Source organism: Erithacus rubecula (assembly GCF_903797595.1).
Source record: "Erithacus rubecula genome assembly, chromosome: 6".
In the NCBI taxonomy this organism is placed as follows: Eukaryota; Metazoa; Chordata; class Aves; order Passeriformes; family Muscicapidae; genus Erithacus; species Erithacus rubecula.
Genome location: NC_136688.1, coordinates 12,257,006 through 12,282,395, shown reverse-complemented (window position 1 = coordinate 12,282,395; position 25,390 = coordinate 12,257,006).

Below are 25,390 nucleotides of genomic sequence, written 5' to 3'. Positions count from 1 at the left end.
AATCTCAGCATCCACAACTTTCCCTGAATTCCATGGCTCACAGGATCAGACAGTCGTATCACTGTCTAGAATTTATTACAATGATTTGCTCTGAGTAGCAGATCCAGCCGGGTAGGGAGCCAAATGTCCTGTAAAGAAGTTGGGTTAAGTACAGTGTGTCTTGGCAGAGTCAGGCCCCTCAGTTTCACTCCACTTGTCCCAACCTCTATGCAGCGTTACACCCTGTACATCCTGCCACTGAGCTGCAGGAAAGTGTCTACAGGATTAGATATTGGGAAGAAATCCTCCCCTGGGAGAGTGGAGAGGCCCTGGCACAGCTTGCCTAGAAAAGCTGTGGTTGCCCCATCCCTGTAAGTTTTCAAGGACAGGTTGAACAGGACTTGGAGCAACCTGGGACAGTGGAAGCTGTCCCTGTCCACCACCATGGTAGGAGGTTTGGAAGTAGAGGATCTTTAAGATCCCTTCCAACAATTTTTGGATTCTATGATTCTTCTAGAATTCGTCTGACAGAGGATGTTCCAGCCCACACACCAACTCAGTAGTGCAAGGTAGCTCAATTAGCTCAGTTTCCTCATTCCTCATTTCCTCCACCCTCAGGGACCAACTGATTCAAGAAGTATCTCTGTCTCCCCAGGACACTGATGTGTCAAAAACTTAGTTAGTTATTCTCGTCTGAAAATGCAGTCTCACTGTGGTGCCAGCCCTTCTGAGTACAGGAGGACCAACAAGTGAACTCAAGTCTGCTGATTTGAGTAGAGACTATGAGTTCTGGCTTTGTCCCGGTTTGAGGGACAGGTGTCTGCTGATAAAGGCAGAAGTTTTCCTTTGAAATAGAGACTTTAATTCCACTCCCTCCAAAGTATTATAATTGTTGGAATCAAGGACTCCGAGGCAGAGATAAGAGGGTAGGAATGACAGCTCTTTTACTAATATATCTAACTGTACAAGCAGAAACAACAGCAGTTGTTAAAATTACCAACAAAACTGAAACAGCTAACTCAGTTCCAGTCCTTTCTTTAGCTGCAGGCACTCTCTCTGTGCTCAGTCCCGGTGCTGCAGATGGAGCAAAGCCTGACAGCTGCAGAGAACTGGCGGGAGTAGTGGCAAGAGGGGGTGGCAGCCACTCCGGTCTCGGGTGGGAACGGGCTGGAGCGGGCGGCTCCTCGCTCACTGTTTGTGTCCGGGTGATCAGCTGTGTCCGCAGAGGCAGGAGGTTGGAACGGGGCAGATGCAGGGCAGGTGATCACAGAGGGTCTGGCTCTCCTGTGTTCGGCCGCAAGGGCTGCAGATGGGGCGTCCTCCTCTGAGCTCACTGGAAACACGAGTCCCCTCCCGGAAGCCTCAGAGGTCCCTCAAGAAGCCACTTCCAGCTATCCATTTTTTCTAGACACATCAAAGGTCCTGGGTGTAACCCAGCCCAGCTCCATTGGCATGATAATGGGAAAAATTCTTTCAATTGACAAAGTAATAGAAAAACACTCAACCCCCAACATTGTCAACCCCCAATTTTTTCCATACCAACATGCTACAGCAAATTAAAACTTTTAAATCATATACATACATGCAGTTACAGGCACACTATCATAGATAGCTCACCCTAGAACAAGGTCCCCTTGGGGTATGCATTGGGTCTCTCCATCCTTTTGCATCACCCACCAAGTGCAGCCTGGTCCTTGAGCGAAAACCCCCCCACGAACAGGATTGTCTTTGCTTGAGGTAAAGTTCACCCAAACAGCTTTTCCTAACATGCCTCTCAGGTGTACCACTGGGACCATATCTCCATCTGCTGCTCCCAAGGGCTCAGATTGGAAAGGGCCTGCTCGGTTAGTGGAACCTCGGGTATTCACTAACCATGTGGCCTTTGGTAGATGGATCTCCCAGTTCATGAAAGTCCCCCCACCAAGTGCCTTTAAGGTGGTTTTAAGCAGACCATTGCACCTTTCGACTTTCCCAGCCGCTGGTGCATGGTAGGAAATATGGTACACTCACTCGATGCCGTGTTCTCTAGACCAGGTGTTTATAAGGCTATTTTTGAAATGAGTCCCATTGTCTGTCTCAATTCTCTCAGGGGTGCCATACCTCCAGAGGACTTGCTTTTCCAGGCCCAGGATGGTGTTCCAAGCAGTGGCGTGGGGCACAGGGTAGGTCTCCAACCATCCAGTGGTGGCTTCCACAATGGTCAGCATGTAGCGCTTGCCCTGGCGGGTCTGAGGCAGTGTGATATAGTCAATCTGCCAGGCCTCTCCATACTTATATTTGGACCATCGCCCCCCATAGCAGAGGGGCTTCACCTGCCTGGCTTGCTTGATGGCAGCGCAAGTGTCATAGTCATGAATAACCCGAGAGATGATGTCCATGGTTAGATCCACCCCTCGGTCTCGTGCCCACTTATAGGTGGCGTCTCTGCCCTGATGGCCTGAGGCATCGTGGGCCCATCAAGCTAGAAACAGTTCTCCCTTGTTTTCCCAATCTAAGTCTAACTTTGAGACCTCTATCTGTGCAGCCTGATCTACCTGCTTTTTGTGCCTGTGTTCTTCATTAGCCCGACTCTTGGGAACATGGGCATTCACATGACGGACTTTCACGGGGAGCCTCTCTACCCGAGTGGCAATGTCTTTCCACTCATCTGCAGTCCAGATTGGTTTCCCTCTATGTTGCCAGTCAGCCTTTTTCCACCTTTCCAGCCAACCCCACAGAGCATTGGCTACCATCCATGAATCAGTGTAAAGGTAGAGCTCTGGCCATTTCTCTCTCTCAGCAATGTCCAAGGCCAGCTGAACAGCTTTGAGTTCAGCAAGTTGACTCGATCCACCTTCTCCTTTGGTAGCTTGTGCAACCTGTCGTGTGGGGCTCCATACGGCAGCTTTCCACTTCCGGTTCATCCCCACAATGCGGCAGGAACCGTCGGTGAAAAGGGCGCAGCGTGTTTCATCTGCTGGCAGCTGGTTGTACGGTGGAGCTTCTTCAGCCCGGGTCACTTGCTTCTGCTCCTCTTCCTCAGCGAGACCAAAATCTTCACCTTCTGGCCACTTTGTAATTATCTCCAAAATCCCAGGGTGATTCGGGTTGCCAATACGGGTGCACTGCGTGATGAGGGCAATCCACTTGCTCCATGTGGCGTCGGTGGCATGGTGAGTAGAGAGAACCTTTCCTTTGAACATCCATCCCAGCACTGGCAGTCAGGGTGCCAAGGGAAGTTGTGCTTCTGTGCCAATCACCTCTGAGGCAGCTTGAACTCCTTCAGAGGCAGCCAAGATTTCCTTCTCTGTGGGAGTGTAGTTGGCTTCAGATCCTTTGTAGCTTGTGCTCCAGAATCCCAGGGGTCGGCCTCGGGTCTCACCAGGCACCTTCTGCCAAAGGCTCCAGGACAGACCATGGTTCCCAGCTGCAGAGTAAAGCACATTCTTTACCTCTGGTCCTGTCCTGACTGGGCCAAGGGCCATTGCATGACCGATTTCCTGTTTAATCTGGGCTAAGGATTGCTGTTGTTCGGGGCCCCAGTGGAAATCGTTCTTCTTGCGAGTGACCAGGTAGAGAGGGCTCACAATCTGACTGTACCCAGGGATGTGCATTGTTCAAAAGCCTATGGCACCTAGAAAAGCTTGTGTTTCCTTCTTGCTTGTTGATGGAGACACTGCAGTGATCTTATTGATGACCTCAGTGGGGATCTGGTGCCGTCCATCCTGCCACTTCACTCCCAGGAATTGGATCTCGTGGGCAGGTCCTTTGACTTTGCTCTTTTTAATGATGAAACCGGCTCCCAGAAAAATCTGCAAGATCTTCTCTCCCTTCTCAAATACCTCCATTGCTGTGTTCCCTCATACAATGATGTCATTGATGTACTGCAAATGTTCTGGAGCCTCACCCTTCTCCAGTGCAGCCTGGATTGACAGTCCAGACCAGGTGTTCAACTGCTCAATGCTCTCTGTCGCTACAGCAGCTACTCCAAAAGCCCACTTGAACCCCTTTGGGTCTTTGTAGTAGCCGTTCCTGAGGAAGTCTATGCCTAGAATGCACGGTGCCCCTGGGCCAGTTACAATTGGATGTTTCTGCCATCCCTTCCCTGTCAGGCTAATCTCAGCTTCCAGCAAAGTGAATTCCTGTGATCACCCCGTCACCCCAACAATGGAAACAGGTACCTTCCCCACATGTTCTGATGGTATCAGGGTGCATTGTGAACCAGTATCAACTAGCACTTTATGTTTCTGTGGCTTTGATGTGCCAGGCCATCACACCCACACAATCCAATATATCCTGTCATCCCATGCCTCTCCCTGGCTAGAGGCAGGGCCCCTCTAGCCCTGGAAAGGAATAATAATTCCTTTCCTAGGTATACATAGTGGAGGTTCCTTCCAGGGGATCTGACAGATCATCCTCCTTGCTGTAATACCCTGCACCTATCTTGTGGGAGGTTGAGGCTACCTTCATTTTAGCGCGGTTCCCTCAGTTAGCATTTCCCTCCCTGTGCTGATGCACCCATGCTGCCAGGACTGAAGTGGGTTTCCTATCCCATTTTCCCATGTCTTCCCCATGGTCTTGCAGTAAGAACAGGTCAGCTCATGGGGTGTGCCCTCTCTCCCTAGCTGGAGGGAATTGGGTTCTAGATTTGGGACCTGTGACTCGTACTGGTGCCACACTGATCTTCCTCACCTCCTCCCCCACCTCCCTCCTCTCCTCCCACATCTCCTCCCTCATATCCCCCCTCATATCCCTCATCCTATCTTGGACCTCTTGGAGGTCCCTGACCACGGCCGAGACATTGGTCTGCATTGGGCCATTCATTGTACTCTCAAAATTTCTGAGTTTGTTGTCAACAGAACACATTGTCTCTGGGTGGTTATCAGCATTAATCATTCCACTCCCCCCAAAATATTATAATTGTTGGAATCAAGGACTCTGAGGCAGAGATAAGAGGGTAGGAATGACAGCTCTTTTACTAATATATCTAACTGTACAAGCAGAAACAACAGCAGTTGTTAAAATTACCAGCAAAACTGGAACAGCTAACTCAGTTCCAGTCCTTTCTTTAGCTGCAGGCACTCTCTCTGTGGTCAGTCCCGGTGCTGCAGATGGAGCAAAGCCTGACAGCTGCAGAGGTGTTGGGGGTTGAGTGTTTTTCTATTACTGTGTCAATTGAAAGAATTTTTCCCATTATCATGCCAATGGAGCTGGCCGGGTTACACCCAGGGTCTCTGATGAGTCCAGATAAAAGGGGTGGGTGGGAATGGCTCCCGGAGGGGCCTCTGAGGCTTCCGGGAGGGGACTTGTGTTTCCGGCGAGCCCCGAGGAGGATGCCTGGGATCTTCAGCCCACGTGGCCGGAGCACAGGAGAGCCAGACCCTCTGTGATCACCTGCCCTGCATCTGCCCCGTTCCAGCCTCCTGCCTCTGCGGACACAGCTGATCACCCGGACACACATGGTGAGCTAGGAGCCGCCGCTCCAGCCTGTTCCCACCCGAGACCAACGTGCCCGCTGCCGCCCCCCCCCCCTCCCCTTCCTGCCTCCGTTCCCGTCTGCCCTCAGCAGATCCGGACTGGGACTAAGCACAGAGACAACGTGCTTGCATCTAAAGGGACTGACACCAAGTTATCTGTTCTGTTCTGTTAGCAATTTTAACAACTGCTATTGTTTTCTGCTTGTACAGTTAGATATATTAGTAAAAGAGCTGTTATTCCCACCCCCTTATCTCTGCCTCAGAGTCCTTGATTCAAACAATTATAATACTTGGGGGGAAGTGGAACCAAAGTCTCTATTCCAAAGGGAAACTTCTGCCCTTACTGGCAGACACCTGTCCTTTCAAACCAGGACAGATTTGGGCGCCCAACGTGGGGCCTGTGGGCACTGAGTTGAGAGTTAAGACAGGAATAACAGCTCTCTTAAGTGGCAATATGTTGTGTGGTTTAATCTGGTTTGTGTTCCATGTGGTCACAGCCATCTCCCTCCCATTTGCAAGCCCTTATTTGAATTTGGGCCCCCTCACCAAAGTTACTGCAACTATTATCTGATTCGTTTTGTGGATTGATTATGTCAGGAATTCATGGGTTTTTAATTTTTTTGGGGAAGCGGTTGCATGGATCCAGAGCTATCGTACTCTAACTGCATGTTTCTGGGGTTATTTCAGTAATGGTACTTACTGTGAGGTAACGAGTGCAAGGGAAGTTGTCTCCCAACCCATCACCCAGTTTTTTGAGGCTACCCCACCAGTTCTCAAGGATTTCAGATCTGCTTTAATTGCTAGTGTTATTAATCAGTGGCTGGTGTTGTTGATAGGCCTGTTTTACTTAGCATTCAGAAACAAGTGAATATTGGCTTGGACAACAACTCTGATACCTGCCCCAGGGACTAGGGATGTTGCCCCAGAACCTGCCTCTGCCCCAGGGACTAGGGATGTTGCCCCAGAATCTGCCTCTGCCCCAGGGACTAGGGATGTTGCCCCAGAACCTGCCTCCGCCCCAGGGACTAGGGATGTTGCCCCAGAATCTGCCTCTGCCCCAGGGACTAGGGATGCTGTCCCAGAACCTGCCTCTGCCCCAGGGACTAGGGATGCTGCCCCAGAGCCTGCCCCTGGGACTAGGGATGTTGCCCCAGAACCTGCCTCTGCCCCAGGGACTAGGAATGCTGCCCCAGAGCCTAACCCTGCCCCACAGCCCACCGCAGAAATGAACCACCCAGAGTGGGTGGGGGCTCTAGTGAAGGATATAGGCCAAATGCTGAAAGAGCAGAGTCAGATGTTGAAGGAGCATAGCCAGATGATGAAGGAGTATTTTTCTCCAGCTGGTGAGAAACCCTCCCCCTGCCCTAAAGAGGAAGAGTCAGATGGTGCTGCAGTGGAACCCGTAGATGTTGTATCTGTCCAGGTTTCAGCTGGATCACAGGAGCAGCCACAGCCAGCAGCAGTTGCTCCTGTAGTAACTAGGAAATCTAAGATTAAAACGAGGCACTTAGATAATGGGGATCAGCAAGGAGGGTCCTCACAACCAGCAAGGGACCCAGAGGCTGAGATTGTCACTGAGTCCCTCTCATACGATAGTCTCCATAACCTGCGTAAAGACATTGCACGGCGAAGCCGTGAGCCCTTTACAACTTGGTTACTCCGGGTCTGGGACCTTACGGGAACAGGTGTACAACTGGATGGAACTGAGGCCAGGAATTTGGGATCCTTGGCCCAGGATTCAGGTGTGGACCAGATATTCGTAAGGGAGCAAGGCCTCCTTTCCCTCTGGGACCAGCTTTTAATGAGTGTGAGCGAGAAGTTTGTACACAGAGAGAGAATGCAGGAGCACCACGATAGGATGTGCTGGAAGACCCTTGAGGAAGGGATCCAGCAGCTGAGAGAGACAGCAGTATTAGAGGTACTCTTTGGGAGGGATGGACAGCATGACAATGACCCTGACAAGGTCAAGTGCACAGGGCAGATGTTATGGAACTTGGCAACCTTGGGTCCATCTCAATATACCACCTACATAGCAATGATTAATGCTGATAACCATCCAGAGACAGTGTGTTCTGTTGCCAACAAACTCAGAAATTTTGAGAGCATGATGAATGGCCCAATGCAGGCCAATGTCTCTGCCGTAGCCAGGGACCTCCAACAGGTCAAAGACAGGATGAGGGATATGAGGGAGGAGATGATGGAGAGAATTGAGGAGGTGAGGAAGATCAGCGTAGCACCAGTACGAGTCACAGGCCCCCAAGTCAGAGCTTCACGTCCCCCAGCTAGGGAGAGAGGGTACACCTCACGAGCTGACCTGTGGTTTTTCCTGCGAGACCATGGGGAAGACATGGGAAAATGGGATGGGAAACCCACTTCTGTCCTGGCAGCACGGGTGCGTCAGCACAGGGAGGGAAATGCTAACTGAGGGAACCGCGCTAAAATGAAGGTAGCCTCAACCTCCCACAAGATAGGTGCAGGGTATTACAGCAAGGAGGATGTTCTGTCAGATCCCCTGGAGGGAACCTCCACTATGTATGCCCAGGAAAGAAATAATACCCAGGGCTAGAGGGGCCCTGCCTCTAGCCAGGGAGAGGCATGGGATGACAGGATTTATTGAATAGTGTGGGTGTGATGGCCTGGCACATCAAAGCCACAGAAACATAAAGTGCTAGTTGATACTGGTTCACAATGCACCCTGATACCATCAGAACATGTGGGGAAGGTACCTGTTTCCATTGTTGGGGTGACGGGGTGATCACAGGAATTCACTTTGCTGGAAGCTGAGATTAGCCTGACAGGGAAGGGATGGCAGAAACATCCAATTGTAACTGGCCCAGGGGCACCGTGCATTCTAGGCATAGACTTCCTCAGGAACGGCTACTACAAAGACCCAAAGGGGTTCAGGTGGGCTTTTGGAATAGCTGCTGTAGCGACAGAGAGCATTAAGCAGTTGAACACCTTGCCTGGACTGTCAGAAAACCCCTCTGCAGTAGGACTCCTGAAAGTGGCAGAGCAACAGGTGCCAATTGCCACCATGACAGTGCACCACCAGCAGTACCGGACAAATCGAGATGCTGTGATCCCCATCCACAAAATGATCCATAATCTAGAGAGCCAAGGGATGGTCAGCAAGAGCCACTCACCCTTCAACAGTCCTATCTGGCCTGTGCAGAAATCTGATGGAGAATGGAGACTGACTGTGGACTATAGGGCATTGAATGAAGTGACTCCACCGCTGAGCGCTGCCTTGCCAGACATGCTGGAACTCCAGTAAGAGCTGGAGTCCAAGGCAGCAAGCTGGTATGCCACCGTTGACATTGCAAATGCATTCTTCTCCATGCCTTTGGCAGCAGAGTGCAGGCCTTAGTTTGCTTTCACCTGGAAAGGCGTGCAGTACACCTGGAACCGACTCCCCCAGGTGTGGAAATACAGCCCCACCATCTGCCACGGACTGATCCAGGCTGCACTGGAGAAGGGTGAGGCTCCAGAACATTTGCAGTACATCAATGACATCATTGTATGAGGGAACACAGCAATGGAGGTATTTGAGAAGGGAGAGAAGATCTTGCAGATTTTTCTGGGAGCCAGTTTCATCATTAAAAAGAACAAAGTCAAAGGACCTGCCCACGAGATCCAATTCCTGGGAGTGAAGTGGCAGGATGGACGGCACCAGATCCCCACTGAGGTCATCAATAAGATCACTGCAATGTCTCCACCAACAAGCAAGAAGGAGACACAAGCTTTTCTAGGTGCTATCGGCTTTTGGAGAATGCACGTACCTGAGTACAGCCAGATTGTGAGCCCTCTCTACCTGGTCACTCGCAAGAAGAACGATTTCCACTGGGGCCCTGATCAGCAGCAATCCTTCACCCAGATCAAACAGGAAATCGCTCATGCAGTGGCCCTTGGCCCAGTCAGGACAGGACCAGAGGTAAAGAATGTGCTTTACTCTGCAGCTGGGAACCATGGTCTGTCCTGGAGCCTTTGGCAGAAGGTGCCTGGTGAGACCCGAGGCCGACCCCTGGGATTCTGGAGCACAAGCTACAAAGGATCTGAAGCCAACTACACTCCCACAGAGAAGGAAATCTTGGCTGCCTCTGAAGGAGTTCAAGCTGCCTCAGAGGTGATTGGCACAGAAGCACAGCTTCTCCTGGCACCCCGACTGCCAGTGCTGGGGTGGACGTTCAAAGGAAAGGTTCCCTCTACTCACCATACCACTGACACCACATGGAGCAAGTGGATTGCCCTCATCACGCAGCGCGCCTGTATTGGCAACCCGAATCACCCTGGGATTTTGGAGATAATTACAAAGTGGCCAGAAGGTGAAGATTTTGGTCTTGCTGAGGAAGAGGAACAGAAGCAAGTGACCCAGGCTGAAGAAGCTCCATCGTACAACCAGCTGCCAGCAGATGAAACACGCTGCGCCCTTTTCACTGACGGTTCCTGCCGCATTGTGGGGATGAACCGGAAGTGGAAAGCTGCCGTATGGAGCCCCACACGACAGGTTGCACAAGCTACCAAAGGAGAAGGTGGATCAAGTCAACTTGCTGAACTCAAAGCTGTTCAGCTGGCCTTGGACATTGCTGAGAGAGAGAAATGGCCAGAGCTCTACCTTTACACTGATTCATGGATGGTAGCCAATGCTCTGTGGGGTTGGCTGGAAAGGTGGAAAAAGGCTGACTGGCAACATAGAGGGAAACCAATCTGGACTGCTGATGAGTGGAAAGACATTGCCACTCGGGTAGAGAAGCTCTCCGTGAAAGTCCGTCATGTGGATGCCCATGTTCCCAAGAGTCAGGCTAATGAAGAACACAGGCACAAAAAGCAGGTAGATCAGGCTGCACAGATAGAGGTCTCAAAGTTAGACTTAGATTGGGAAAACAAGGGAGAACTGTTCCTGGCTCGATGGGCCCATGATGCCTCAGGCCATCAGGGCAGAGACGCCACCTATAAGTGGGCACGAGACCGAGGGGTGGATCTAACCATGGACATCATCTCTCGGGTTATTCATGACTATGACACTTGCGTTGCCATCAAACAGGCCAAGCGGGTGAAGCCCCTCTGCTATGGGGGGCGATGGTCCAAATATAAGTATGGAGAGGCCTGGCAGATTGACTATATCACACTGCCTCAGACCCACCAAGGCAAGCGCTACGTGCTGACCATGGTGGAAGCCACCACTGGATGGTTGGAGACCTACCCTGTTCCCCATGCCACTGCTCGGAACACCATCCTGGGCCTGGAAAAGCAAGTCCTCTGGAGGCATGGTACCCCTGAAAGAATTGAGACAGACAATGGGACTCATTTCAAAAATAGCCTTATAAACACCTGGGCTAAAGAACATGGCATCGAGTATGTGTACCATATTTCCTACCATGCACCAGCGGCTGGGAAAGTCGAAAGGTGCAATGGTCTGCTTAAAACCACCTTAAAGGCACTTGGTGGGGGAACTTTCAAGAACTGGGAGATCCATCTACCAAAGGCCACATGGTTAGTGAATACCCGAGGTTCCACTAACCGAGCAGGCCCTGCCCAGTCAGAGCCCTTGGGAGCAGCAGATGGAGATAAGGTTCCAGTGGTACACCTGAGAGGCATGTTAGGGAAAACTGTCTGGGTGAACTCTGCTTCCAGCAAAGACAATCCTGTTCGTGGGGGGGTTTTCGCTCAAGGACCAGGTTGCACTTGGTGGGTGATGCAAAAGGATGGAGAGACCCAATGCATACCCCAAGGGGACCTTGTTCTAGGGTGAACTATCTATGATACTGTGCCTGTAACTACATGTATATATATAATTTAAAGGTTTCAATATGACGTAGCATGTTGGTATGGAAAAAATTGGGGGTTGACAATGTTGGGGGTTGAGTGTTTTTCCATTACTGTGTCAATTGAAAGATTTTTTCCCATTATCATGCCAATGGAGCTGGCCGGGTTACACCCAGGGTCTCTGATGAGTCCAGATAAAAGGGGTGGGTGGGAACGGCTCCCGGAGGGGCCTCTGAGGCTTCCAGGAGGGGACTCGTGTTTCCGGCGAGCCCCGAGGAGGATGCCTGGGATCTTCAGCCCACGTGGCCGGAGCACAGGAGAGCCAGACCCTCTGTGATCACCTGCCCTGCATCTGCCCCGTTCCAGCCTCCTGCCTCTGCGGACACAGCTGATCACCCAGACACACACGGTGAGCGAGGAGCCGCTGCAGCCTGTTCCCACCCGAGACCAACGTGCCCGCTGCCGCCCCCCCCCCCCCGCCCCTTCCTGCCTCCGTTCCCGTCTGCCCTCAGCAGATCCGGACTGGGACTAAGCACAGAGACAACGTGCTTGCATCTAAAGGGACTGACACCAAGTTAGCTATTCTGTTCTGTTAGCAATTTTAACAACTGCTATTGTTTTCTGCTTGTACAGTTAGATATATTAGTAAAAGAGCTGTTATTCCCACCCCCTTATCTCTGCCTCAGAGTCCTTGATTCAAACAATTATAATACTTGGGGGGAAGTGGAACCAAAGTCTCTATTCCAAAGGGAAACTTCTGCCCTTACTGGCAGACACCTGTCCTTTCAAACCAGGACAAGAGGGCAGGTGGGAGCAGAGGCGGGAGGGGGCGGCAGTGGCCACGCTGGTCTCGGGTGGGAATGGGCTGGAGCAGGTGGCTCCTCGCTCACCGTTTGTGTCCCGGTGATCCACTGTGTCCGCAGAGGCAGGAGGCTGGAACGGGACAGATGCAGGGCAGGTGATCACAGAGGGTCTGGTTCTCCTGTGCTTGGCCGCGTGGCTGCAGACAGGGCATCCTGTTCCGAGCTCACTGGAAACACGAGTCCCCTCAGGAAGCAGGAGAGGCCACTCTGGGAGCCACTCCCACCTACCCCTTTTGTCTAGAGTCAAAGATCCTGGGTGTTAACCAGCCAGCTCCATTGGCATGATAATGGGAAAAATTCTTTAATTTGACACAGTAATAGAAAAACACTCAACCCCCAACAGGCTTACTAGGAGAACATTCCCATCTTTACCCAGGTTAAACCAAGCAGATCTGGAAAAAAAAAAATGCAGGTTGATAAGAAATAGGAATTCCTACTGATCCTGAATTTCATTTGCTAGAGTAAGACTCTTGCAGCCCTTTAGGAAAGTGTATTTGTGCTGAATCAGTGTTGGGGCACAGGGAAATCTGATCAGATGTGGTTACACTTTGGGCTCAGTTGCATCTTCCCTTCCATTTGACAAATAATTGGCTCTTTAAAAGGTATGAAGGAGGGAAAGAACAGGAAGAAATAAGCTACGATGTGTTCACTGTGTAAAGCACCTGTGTGTATCCTCAGGTTCAAACTCTGGTGTGTGGAGCTATCCCAGCCACCTTTGGATTTCAGTGGTAGAGGAAAATGTAAATTTTCATACCCTCTCTGGCAAAATACAATGTAATCACAGGATCATTAAGGCTGGAAAAAATCTCTAAAATCATCAAGTCCAACAATTAACGATGGTTAATGCATTGAATGCATTCTGCAATGTCCTCTGCAAACACGACAATGGATCTGCAAGAACTATAACAAGACTCTCATTACATGGGTGTTTTATTTCCCCATTCAAGCTGCAGTCCCACATATTTTTTTTTTTAAACTGCACTAGATTCTACTGTTTTGTGAACATTATTAGTAAGATTCATGCTACTCCATAAAATAAAATTTTAGAATTAGTTTTCCAGAACAGGTTTATCTGTAAAATAATCTGCAAATGTGTTTCTGCTGAAATACACATTTTCTCTCCAGATTTAAGGTTTAAGGGGGAAAAAAAAAAAAAGCCCTCAACATTTTGGTATCATTAAAACAACTAAAATTGGAAGATATTTCAATCTGAGATTTCCTCAATACATATTTTAATATGTGCTGAAGATGATGTTGCAGGAAAGACCAGGTTCTTGCATAGCTTGGAAGTGCAGGGTGCACTAAAACACATGAAACACTGACACCAGTCCATATTCTGACTGCTATCAGCTACCCTCAGGTATCAACACCTATTCCATTGAAATGACAGATTTGATAGTCTGTGGGAAATACATAAAAAACTTAATTCAAACACACTAAACACACTAAATTACATTATTTCTACATATTTGGCTATTTCATAAATATTTTACAGGGCTGGCATAGCTCTATTAGCTCGATGGGGGAGAAGCACGTCAAAATATAAGAATGAAAATATATTTCTTTCCTTTTTAAGGTTGATTGTAAAAACCCTTGTGTATACACACATGCTACATTTATATAAGTAATTCCTAACACCCACTAAAAAAGTCTAATTATAATATCTCAAATATGTGGCCAATATAGATGGGATTATTTTGCAGCAGTGGCTTAAGCATATTGCTGGCACAGAACTCCAGGACATGATGATATAAATTCACAGAAATAGTGCTTGCTAATGCAATAAATGACGACAGCTGCTGTACCTGCTGGACTCAAGGGGAGTTCTATCCAAGAATAATGAATATTTCCCATTGCATTTCAGAAGCGCATGCTTTGCACATGTGAGTCATAACTCAGCCAGCCCTGAGTAGCCCTCCGTTTACTGCATGGTACCACTGAGGGGAGTTAATTAGACTCCCAAGTTAGCTGCGCACATACTTGGCATGAGAATTCCAGTGAAGCACCCAAGGGATCCAATCCCTTGGCACAGACATGGGCCAGGTACCCGTCTCACCCCAGACAATGGCACTGCTGCCATAACCTGCCCTGGACAAGAAATTCATTCTGCTTCTGCTGCAGCCCAGGAACAATCTACACATCTGTGCCTGTGTTTTTTGTTCTGTGACTACCTTTCCAACAGGAACTGGACTGAGATCACTGCCTTACTCCAGTCTAGCCACTGAAAGACTGCCTGTTTATTAAAACCATACTCTCTGTGAAATGCATCTTTGTCTATGAAATGGCATGGCCATTACATAGTAAGTTGGTGATTTATGGTTGTCAGTGTGTTTGCAGTGGGCAAAGCAGTAGATCTTGAGGGATCAGGATTTGTTAGCCCAGGGCTGTCCATCTCCAGGTGCTTTAATGCTTGTTTGCTTCACTGAAACACAATAATTGATGGGACTTAGCTTCTTCAAGCATGAACAGCACTGTTTCTGCCATTGGATGAGGCAAACCCAAACCAGCAGCTATAGTATAAAATGTACCAGAAGCATCTGAAGCACCTGGACACCTGTCAGAGTGACATGAGAATCTACCTGGGCTGCCTCCAGAGCTCAGGAATTGGTAGCAGTCTGGCTGTGGCAGGATGGAGCACTCTAGACATTAACTTATCCCACTGAGAAGTCCTTGAAGATATGGTTACACAAATATTTTTCTCTGCGGCACTTTTAGCTCCAGCAAGTCATGCTGCCAGCATCCAAGGCTGTTTGTGGCAGTCCCTACACTGCCCTCTTTGTTATGCATGGGCACAGGGGGGTGGCAGGAGCATGGGAGCAGCTAGAGTGGACATCACTTGCTGATGCTGACTCCATATCCTGGAGAAATGTGTGTGTAACCACAACCCAAAGGCCAGGATAAATAAGCTTATGTGGAAATCTGTGACTAAATCCTTCTGGAAAATTGGCTCTAGGCTCTTTCAAAAGTGTTATCTGCTGCTAGTGGGGACGGGATGTCTCAAAGAAAGGCAATGGGCTGCTTAATCTGTTCCTTTAAGTCACCATCTATCAAAGAAGTCACTGGCACAGCTGCCATTAACTGGAAGATGTGAGCTTTCTCAACAAGTAAGTGATGGCCATAAAGATTACACTGTCCTCTCTAAAGTGGTTCCTGGTGTTAATCTAATCAGTGCCAAGTACAGGAGCTGCTGATCTGTGCCCTCTCTCCCCTATTACCTGGGTTAAGCCTATTCCCTGGGTGTTAAAGTAACATTTCGTAAGTTTTGAAGCTGAAACAAAATATGAAAAAGCAAATGTGTTGCAGGAGAGAGAGCTGTTGTGCCCATTGTATCAGTTTATCTGAAAATTTGGATGGCAAAACATTCCTTGCTCCTTTGACTGTGTGTTGTCAAAGGGATATGTGCAATGCATGGGAACAGTGTGGTCCCAGCTGGTGTCACTTGGGTGTGATGCAATAAATTGCCTAAATGGCTCCATGCACCATTATAGGGTGAATGTTCCAAGCCCCCTCTGCCTCCAACGCTATGAATTACAGCCTGAAAATGTGTGTTTGCGAGTTTGTCCCTATGTGGCACGTGCAAAAACTCTACTCTTGCACTAAATCCTGCAAGTTAAGATAGAGAAATGAAGTGCATAAGGAAACAGACCTCCAGAGGTAGGTGACAAGAGGCTGATGCATATAAGCCTTTTATAAGCCATTTATCAGAGTCCCTTTGACATGTGGGTCATTTGTCTGGGCTGACCCAACCCCAGGACACACCAGCAGGTGTGTCTGGGACAGGGTATGGTGGTGCTTATCCTGAACAGGGCAAGCTAGCCACATCGGTTAGTGGTTACATCCCAAGTTTCTGCCCAAAAAACACCTCAGCTCTCTGTTGACAGAGAGATGTTGGAGCTTTTGTAAAGCTTGGAGCCCCACGCTGTGATCTCCTCAGATGTCATGTGCTAACTCAGGGCTTCAATGGAGGCCTTTTACAGTGTGCACGGGAGGCACTGGTGGTGAATATGTGGCATCTTTTCTTCTGAATATGTCTTAAAATATGCCTTAAACTCACTACAGTATCCACCATAGGTACTTACCCCAGTAAGAACTCTTAACTTCTCCTGTTCACATGGCTGTTTGTCTATCAGTGTTGCAAAAGTGCACATGAATTAGTGACTGCATTTCTTCTGGTAATGGAAGTAGACTGTGCTGCAGGATGGATCTCACCTCCAACAGTCCAGGACTGCCAGGTGTGCAGGCAGGAAACAGAGGGACATGGTGTTCCCCAGCATCAGACATCTCCCATTTTTGGCTGGGGTGATGGGAAGTGTGGCCATGAGAAGAAAGCAGGGGCAACAGGCATGTCCTGAAGTCATGGTGGAGACAGGGTGAAGGCAGAATGACTGATTCTCACTGTGGGAAATGTGTGTGATAGAATCAAAGCAGGTCAGCAGTTAGAAAATAAGCAAATACACAATCTGAGAAAATACAATTTTCCAGGCTACAGAGCCAAGTTCTTTGAGGCACTGATTCCATTTACATCCATGAGAGGAGAAAATATCTGCTCACGCTGAAATACAGGATTTCCACTGCTGAATTACAATTCTGTGCACCCACACATATGGCCCATGTCCCCCTGACCCCACCAGGAACAGTTCCACAGCTTGTGTCATAGCTGGCTTGCCACACTGGGCTGGCAGGATTTCCAGATTCTGCTCCATGACCCCACCTTTTCTGCAGCCCTTTTGGTACGTGCAGAAGGACATCCTTTCCCAGCAGCCATTCACACCACTGGTGTGAACTCTCAGTAAATCACTGAAGAGCAGATTAGCCCCTTAGACTGCGGTTTGTCTGGCTTAATCTTCATGGATCAGCACACACCTTTTGCCAGCAGGTAGGATGGATAGACCTGCTGGGTGTGAACATTCATGGCTGTATTCTGCTGTCCAAACTTGGCTAAAAGGCAGCATTTTAGATTTCTCTCAGCTGCCAGTAGCACCTTTTACCCAGCTCTCACAATAAAGGGGTACAGAGCTCCATCCATCAGCATCCTTCTGGACCGCCATAGAAATTTTTGAAGCATAAGGCATTTTTTTACATAAGTGAAGAATCCTACCCAGTTATTCAGCACCATTAATTCAAACTTTATTGATAATTTGCTGTGTTTTAATTTTGGTACACTTCCAAAAGGTGTAGAACCAGATATTTGTGTGTGTGTGTGTAAACACAGATAGATATATAGATATATAGATAGAGATGTATAGAGATAGATAGATAGATAGATAGATAGATAGATAGATAGATAGATAGATAGATAGATAGATAGATAGATAGATAGATAGATATACACACAAAGCATCAGAAGAAACTGATGCTCTACTGGATTTCAAAGTCCTGACACTGAATTTACTCTGTTTATGCTGGGATCAGATCTGGCAAGGGCTGTGCTTTGCCCTCAGTGCTCAGTTCAAGGTTCATCTGAAGTCCCAAAGATGTGACTTGACTTTCATTCCCATTATTCCCCATTTTCTTCTGGAAGAAGAGGAAGTGCCAGGATCTTAGTAGGGAGAGATTGTTGTGCTTTTGCTCCCTGAGGAGGCCTGGTGAGATATGAAATCAGCATTATGCTGCTGCAGGAGGCTCAGAGGTGAGGGAATCAAACAAGATAGGAAAGTTAAAAGGAAGAGGGCAAAGTGCAAAAGAGGTACAGTGCACAGGGATGTGAAAAGAAAGGAAATGACAGATGAGCAGAATGGGTCTTCTCTGGTTTGCAGCTTTAATGATATCCCTGTCTACATTTGTCACATCATTACACAGTAACCTGGAAATTATTACTTTTATTGCATTTATCCTTTTCATCACTTGTTGATGATTTACAATGAATGCTTAAAAGAGATCACAGCTTGATTTATTTATTTTTAATATACTCATTGACACTGTTCTGTATCTCAGGCTTTCTGTATATACAAAATTTTTGCTAGCACAGCTAAATTAAATCAGATGGATCCTGATATGTTACTGTACAATCTTTCTCCTGCAGCAGCCCAAACCCTCATCAGCATCTGCTTTGATCAGTGCAGTCATTTCCGATAGCTCTACTTTCTGTCCATAAGCAATGCTCAAACTTTTTGTCAAAACTTTTGCTGGCAGACAGGCTTTCAAAATGTCAGGAAGATAGAGATGAGGGAAGTGAAGAGTAGAATATTACAGGCAATAGCTATCTGAACTAAATAAAAATTGGGGCAGAGGATTTATTTTCCTACCTCAATTCCTTTTACAGTTCGCCTTTAAAGGAAAATTTATTTTTGTTAATACACATGTACTAATGTGCTCATGTTCATTTGTAGATTATTGTATAATTAACAGGATATTCATTACATTTAAACACATTGAGCTCACAGAAACAGACGGAAAAATATTATAATCATTCATTATGCAGAAGTGAGGAAACAAGCATGGGTGTTTATGGGCAGATGTGTATTAAACTCCACACAGAACGTTTTATTTGGGAGAGGGCCCTTCCAAGGACATGGATGACATACAATCATGATGGATTTAAAATAGCAGAGTAAAAGGTGAACATAAATCCAGAGATCAAACAGAAAAACAGGAGAAGATAGGGAACAAACTGAGAGGAAGTTCTAGATCAGTGGAGAGGGGGAAATAAATATTCCATTCTTATATGTTTAATTCTGGCTGTGAAGAAGAGAAAACTTGTAACAATACATATGAGGGAAAAGTTTAAAATTGCAGAAGAATAATGGAAACATAAGATGAGAAGGCAGACCTTTACCCACCAGGCTCATTTTTTAATATATTAAGAAGAAAACCTGAATGATACTGATCTTCTTCACCAGTTTAAGATACTGTAAGTCAAAAAGGAAAAAACTAGCCTTACTTCAGAAAAAAAAATCCATATCTTATAATTATTCCTAATAAGGATCATTCAGTGTTTTCCTTTTCAAGAGTAATTTAATAAGTTCTTACAGGAGCTTTTTAGGCACAAACTACTGCAATCAGAATTAAGATGAAAACATTCCTATATCTGTATCCAGGAATTTTAAAGGATCTCAGAGATTTTCTGGGGTACTAACTGGATATAATCTTCCAAAAACACCAAGGGACAAATGCCATCCATGACTACATGAAAAGGAAACTGCCAAATAAGGATGTTTAAGGCAGGTGACTTCTGCATTTCCCTAGAATAACATAGCGGAGATTCATGTGAGTTCTGTTTGGCTGAAAATTTTGAAATGAGAGAATAGAAATTCTGATATAAATCAGTTTAGGAAATTCTAATGAATACACTAAACTGGAAATAGAACTATGGGACAAATGCATACATACTTATGCCTTAACTTTCTTTTCTCAAAATCTTATTGTGTAAAGTGGCATTGTACTCAATATACTGAACTAAGTCTTGTATTTTTAAATATGGACATTAAGCATGTATTTCCTTATGATTTGTATTGCAGGGCCAAGCTCGTCATAGCACATCTACACAAGACCTGTGACTTGTGTGTCCTCTGTAAACTTTGTCTTGGCTGAGCCAGGTGCAGTCTCCCTAATCTGTGAAGTTAAACATACCATCTTTGATCCAAACCAGTACAAGCTCAGTAAGGGGAAACCGTGTGGTTATCTGTGAGTCAAAATATGATGGTGTCTCCTTTGGCCCTTCCCAAAACCTGATTATTGAGGCAAGGAATAAACACTGTATCTCAACTCCTTCCTCACTTCCTTGAATGCAACCATATTGATTTTTAAGCAGCTTGAAATACAAAAGTATTATATGGAGACATCAGGAAAATGAGGATCAGACATGTACAGGTAGAGACCTATATAATATAGATGTTATTGGTTAAATTTCATTTTGAAGGTTTCTAAATAGACTTCTGATATCTTTTGAAGACAGGGGAAAGAAAAGCAAAAATAGGTGATAAATTTAAATGTGCAAAGGCAGAGAAAAATAAATATTGTCATTAATTTAGTGGTATCTTCATGGATTATATGAATTTGGGTTAAAAAGCAAATGTTTATTAACCAGAGCTTTGCCTTTGCATCTGCAGGGGCTCTAGGTTGCCAGATAAATTAAATATCTCTCAAAAATATTTTTTTTTTTCTGAACCTAGTGTCTAGCAAAAACTTAAAGGAGCTGAAAAACCCCCAAGTAACCCAGACATTCAGTGTGAGAATTACAGTTGGCTGCTCCAGCTCCTGATCTCCTGGTGTCCTTGGCAAGAACAAACACAGAGCCCTGTTATTTGATACCTCCAACCACAACCTGTGATAATCACACTCTTCATTTAATCCTTCGTATAGCTGTTACTGTGTCATCACAGTTTATTTTAAAGTGGTGTTCCTCAGTACTAATCTCATTCCCAATCATTCATATTAATGTTAGAATTAGTGTGAATTAGGGCATTATTTGCCTCATATGTGACACTTAAGCACTTGTAAGTAATTGCACAGGGGAGAAGAGAGCATTAAATGGGAATGGCATATACAGTACGAAAAATGGAAGAGAACCAATATTAAACTTTTAATAGAAATAACTCCAGCAGAACTTTCCCACAGGCAACAGAACTGATATTTTTAGCTGGTTGAGGCCAATGTATGTTAAGAATAGCATTCACTGCAGTGGGAAAATACACAATTTCTATTATGAGGCAGCCAGAATAACAACATACTGATGATACACTGGTATAAAATATGTAATTATCTAGCATGAAAAGAATAAATCACATTAACTATTTACAGTAGGAATTGTGAAGGGACAATGACACGTTGTCTTCGTTACGTAGCAAGGATAAAGTTTGGCTTCTAAAACTGCAAAATCTAATTTGCAGTGTTTATGTGACACTTCCTGCAAGAAGGCTCTAATAATTTTATTTTTATATATTTCTAATAAATTAAGTTAGATATTGGAGGTTAAAATGGGAGATAGAAGTGGTTAAAATTAGAAAGATGTCAGCTTGGATAACATATTGTGTTTCTTCAATGTTGTACCATTAGTCTAAAATTACACAGAATAATCCTCCTTTCCCATGCAGCTGCAGATAACTGCAATTTTCCTTCTAGAACGATGTATAGTGGTTCATTCAGTGCAAAATTCACAATCATATCTGGAGTGAAGCCAAACTCTTTGAGAGCTGTGCTTGAAGGGATTATTCTTATTACAGAACTCCTAGTCCATCATATTAATAATTATTAATAATGCAGAGAACAAAGGCATTGAGTGTCCTCATCTATAATCATGTATAAACATAGTTTTAATTGATAAGCCCTTCTGTTCTGTGTGCTGTTATTGTATCACGATAAATTGCAAAAATAGGGTGAAATCAATATTTTTTATCTGTCCTCTTGGGTAGCAAAGAAAGACCTAAGCTTCAGGATTAGTGGGCAGATATGAGGAGGATTTCTTTCTTTGTGATACAAATCTGTATTAATTGATTTTTCTTGATGTGGATTAATTGTAGCTCTTTATTAGGAATAATATCACAAATAAACTATAGACAAATATAGATTGCTAAGCCTAGATTTCCACTGAATAAGGCTAATCAATACCTAAGTCTGTAATTTAAAGCAATTCATTAGGGCCTCGGGAAAAGCTAAGTAATATACGTGAGAAATGTCTCATCTGGAGCCTTACAGGACTTGCTCCCTAAATAGAATAAATACATTTGCAATATATAATTATTGCAGATTCATCTTGCTCAGATGCTTTTTTTTTTTCTTGCCAGCTCTTGCTCTGAGGGCAAGGAGAGCACTGAGAGGACAGAGCCCTGTGCTGCATTCATCATCAGGTGGGCAAGGCAGGAGGGGAGGCTGAGGGGGCTGGGGGAGCTCAGCCTGGAGAAAAGGAGGATAAGGGGGGACCTCCTCTCTTTCCACAGTTCCCTGAAAGGAGCATGCAGCCAAGTGGGGTTGGGGTCTGCTCTCAGGAACAAGGACAGGAAAGGAGGAAACAGCCTCAAGTTGAATTGGGGTAGGTTTAGATTTGATATTAGTGAAAATTTGCTCATGGAACTGTTGGCTAGGCATCAGAACAGGCTGCACAGGGCAGTGGTAGGGTCACCATCCCCAGAGGGATCTAAAAGCCATACAGATGTGGTACTTGGGGACATGGGTTAGGAGTGGATTGGCAGTGCTGGTTGGTTGTTGAATTCCATGATCTTATAGGGCGTTCCCAACCTAAATGTTGCTGTGATTCTATTCATTGACTCCAGCATCGTAGAGCAGACACATATTGGGTCTTGTAGGTCATTAAAAGCTGATTGCTCTGGTGCATCTTGTGTGCTATCCATTTAATTAAATGGACAAAAGATCTTAGGCATCCCTCTGAAGTTAAATACAGCAGCAAACATGATCACAATTGCTATAATTGCTGTCTCCAGGAAATTTTAGTGACCTGTAGGGAGTGTTTATTGTGCAAGGTGAATTCCAGGGTTTTGTGAAGAGCTTTTAGAATAAAAATTGTATCATAAAATAAGTCTGTAGTATTTGGGTAATAGGATTGCCATCATGCTTGAGACAGATCCTAAGTTTAGAAGAATTAAATGCAAAACCTGGGAAAAAACAACTAAGTCAGTACAACAGCAGTGAACAAATTTTTGAATTTCAAAATTATATTATCGTAAGTATATTTTAAACATACATATTGGCATATGATCTTCCTGACCATGTGTGTAGATAACATAGAAACAGACTTTAAGAGTGTACTCATAGTTCTGACTAGTCCTTATTTTAGCATTTACCAAATCCATTAACTTCTTCAAACTTGCAAAGGAGAATATTTGTTCTGGTAATTCCATGAATGCTGCAATTAACAAGATGTTTCCTTTCTGTTGCTTAAGAAACTTGATTTTAGAGCTAGAAATCCCAAAATCTTAGCACAAGTCCCAGGTTTCAGTGAGGCTAAAGCAAGGATAAAGGCAAATGATTCCTGCTAGGAAAACCATTATTTTCTCTACAATGGAATAAGCCAGGTAAAACATTCTATTAACTCTTCAATGTGCATATCCTGATAACCAGTAGATGCTGTTATTGCCATAAGCCTTGTCCTCTTTTTTCCCCCTTCTAGTTAAAAACCATCCTGATTTGCAGTGCTGGAGCCTGCAAATTTCTTCAGTGGAGATTCCTCCAGTGAGTTTGACTCTCACTATGAAGATAACACAGGTTATTAACTCATGTGCAGAGAAGATGAATTAATCAGGTATTTAACTTGGTTAAATGACTTCACTTTGACATCTGATTCCCACATAGACAAGTTTGTCCTCATTCTTGTGTTAAGGATTGTTTTGACAAGTAAATTATCCAACTCAAAGTAGATGGTACCTAAACTAACTTCTTCCAGGAAAGACTTGACATAATTTGGGGCTGATTTTCTGCAGGCCAGGGTTCCTTTACACATCTATATGGGAGATACTGATAACAAGTGTATTTAATTGATATAAAAATAATACCTTACATAACTACCCTGTGAAAGATGCTACAGGATAGAAAATTCTTGCTCTTTCTCATTCATTTATATATCTCATTTAAATTCCATGTTGCTTCCATGGCAGCACCATAAATCAAAGCCTAAACCTGAAGATGTGTGGAAATGGGAGGGCATCCAGGAGAGACTGCTCTTGCATCTGACAGCTAAAAAAGCCAGGGAAATAAACATCATAATAAGTCAGTGTGCCCTCTCCCTGGCTTAGATCATCTGGAGGCCATCTGAATAAACTCTCAGCTGCAGCAGGAAGCCCTGAGACTAGATCTTTCACCTTCCTTTGATTGTCATTTTCCTATTGTTTTCGTTTTTCAGTGACGCCAGCACACTTGTTCATTGATGTTCCATTCTGGTCTTGCTTTGCCAGATCCACCCAGAGAAGACTGAAGCCAAGAACAAATAAGGTCTCAAAAACAGGGGCTTTCCTTGAGGCAGCCTTAGGCAAGAGGTCCTGAAGAAGGACGCAGGCAGTGCTGCAGTTTTGTGTAGGTTTAGGCTTCTTGAAGAGGTGGAAATGCCATCACATGTTCAGAACCAAGGGTATCAAAAACAGAGATATTTCTGTGGCAAAAGCCAAAAATGGGTCCTTCTTTTTTCTTTTCCAAACATGAAAAATATAAAAGCTGACTATATAAGCAGAGATTTTGCTCATTTTCTAGTCTCTATTAGACTGGTTGTGCTCCTAAGTAAATAGCCCATATGGGGATTAAATCCACTTTGGTGTTATTGGTGTTATTGGCACCATCTGAGCCAACTCTCCTCTCCTCTCCTCTCCTCTCCTCTCCTCTCCTCTCCTCTCCTCTCCTCTCCTCTCCTCTCCTCTCCTCTCCTCTCCTCTCCTCTCCTCTCCTCTCCTCTCCTCTCCTCTCCTCTCCTCTCCTCTCCTCTCCTCTCCTCTCCTCCTCTCCTCTCCTCTCCTCTCCTCTCCTCTCCTCTCCTCTCCTCTCCTCTCCTCTCCTCTCCTCTCCTCTCCTCTCCTCTCCTCTCCTCTCCTCTCCTCTCCTCTCCTCTCCTCTCCTCTCCTCTCCTCTCCTCTCCTCTCCTCTCCTCTCCTTTTCAGTTTCTAGGATGCATTGCCTGGGTACAAACATGTATCACCAATCAAAGAGAGAGAAAACACTTCAGCAAGTTCAGCATGGTTATTCCTCATCTCTCCTGTTAGTTTTGGCTCATTGCCAGCCACTCATGTGAGATAAGGGAGAGAAGGATGCGCGCTCTTCGTATTTATCCTCATCACCAAAACTCATCATTCCTTAGGAACAGGAGTTGGCATGAGTGTAAAGAAGGCTGGACTGTCATGACATTACATGTACCCTCTCCATTTTAGGCTTGGGACCCGGTTGGCAAGGAAAGCAAACACCAGTGCATCTATTCTCCTTGTGCAAACATTTCAATTGCACAGAGGCTGCCAGTCTGGCACTCAACATTAACATTAAAACTTAGAGGGGAAAGGCTGGTCTGGAATGGCCCAACAGAGAAAGACATCCATGTATTTGCATTTTACAGCTACTAGTGGTGCTGCATTCAGAGCAGCTCCCTGGTCTGAGGGTGTATCTGTAGGGCAACTGTATTTTTGGAGGTTACCTTTGAAACAGAAACAAAACAGAAAAAGAAGAACCAAACTGCAATTTTAAAAATAGGATGCTCTAAGATGCATCCTGGAAGTCACAGACTGTCCTTATATCATTCAATTTCTTGAATTCTTCAGAAGTGAAAACAGCCTGGGTTGTCAAAAGAGGGCTGTTCAGAGAAACAAGGCAGGAGAGTGAAAGAAGGCTGGCTATTGTTTGGGATGTGGTGTAGGCTGCAAGAATGCCTTGGGAATGCAGCACCTGCATGTCAGGCAGAGAGAG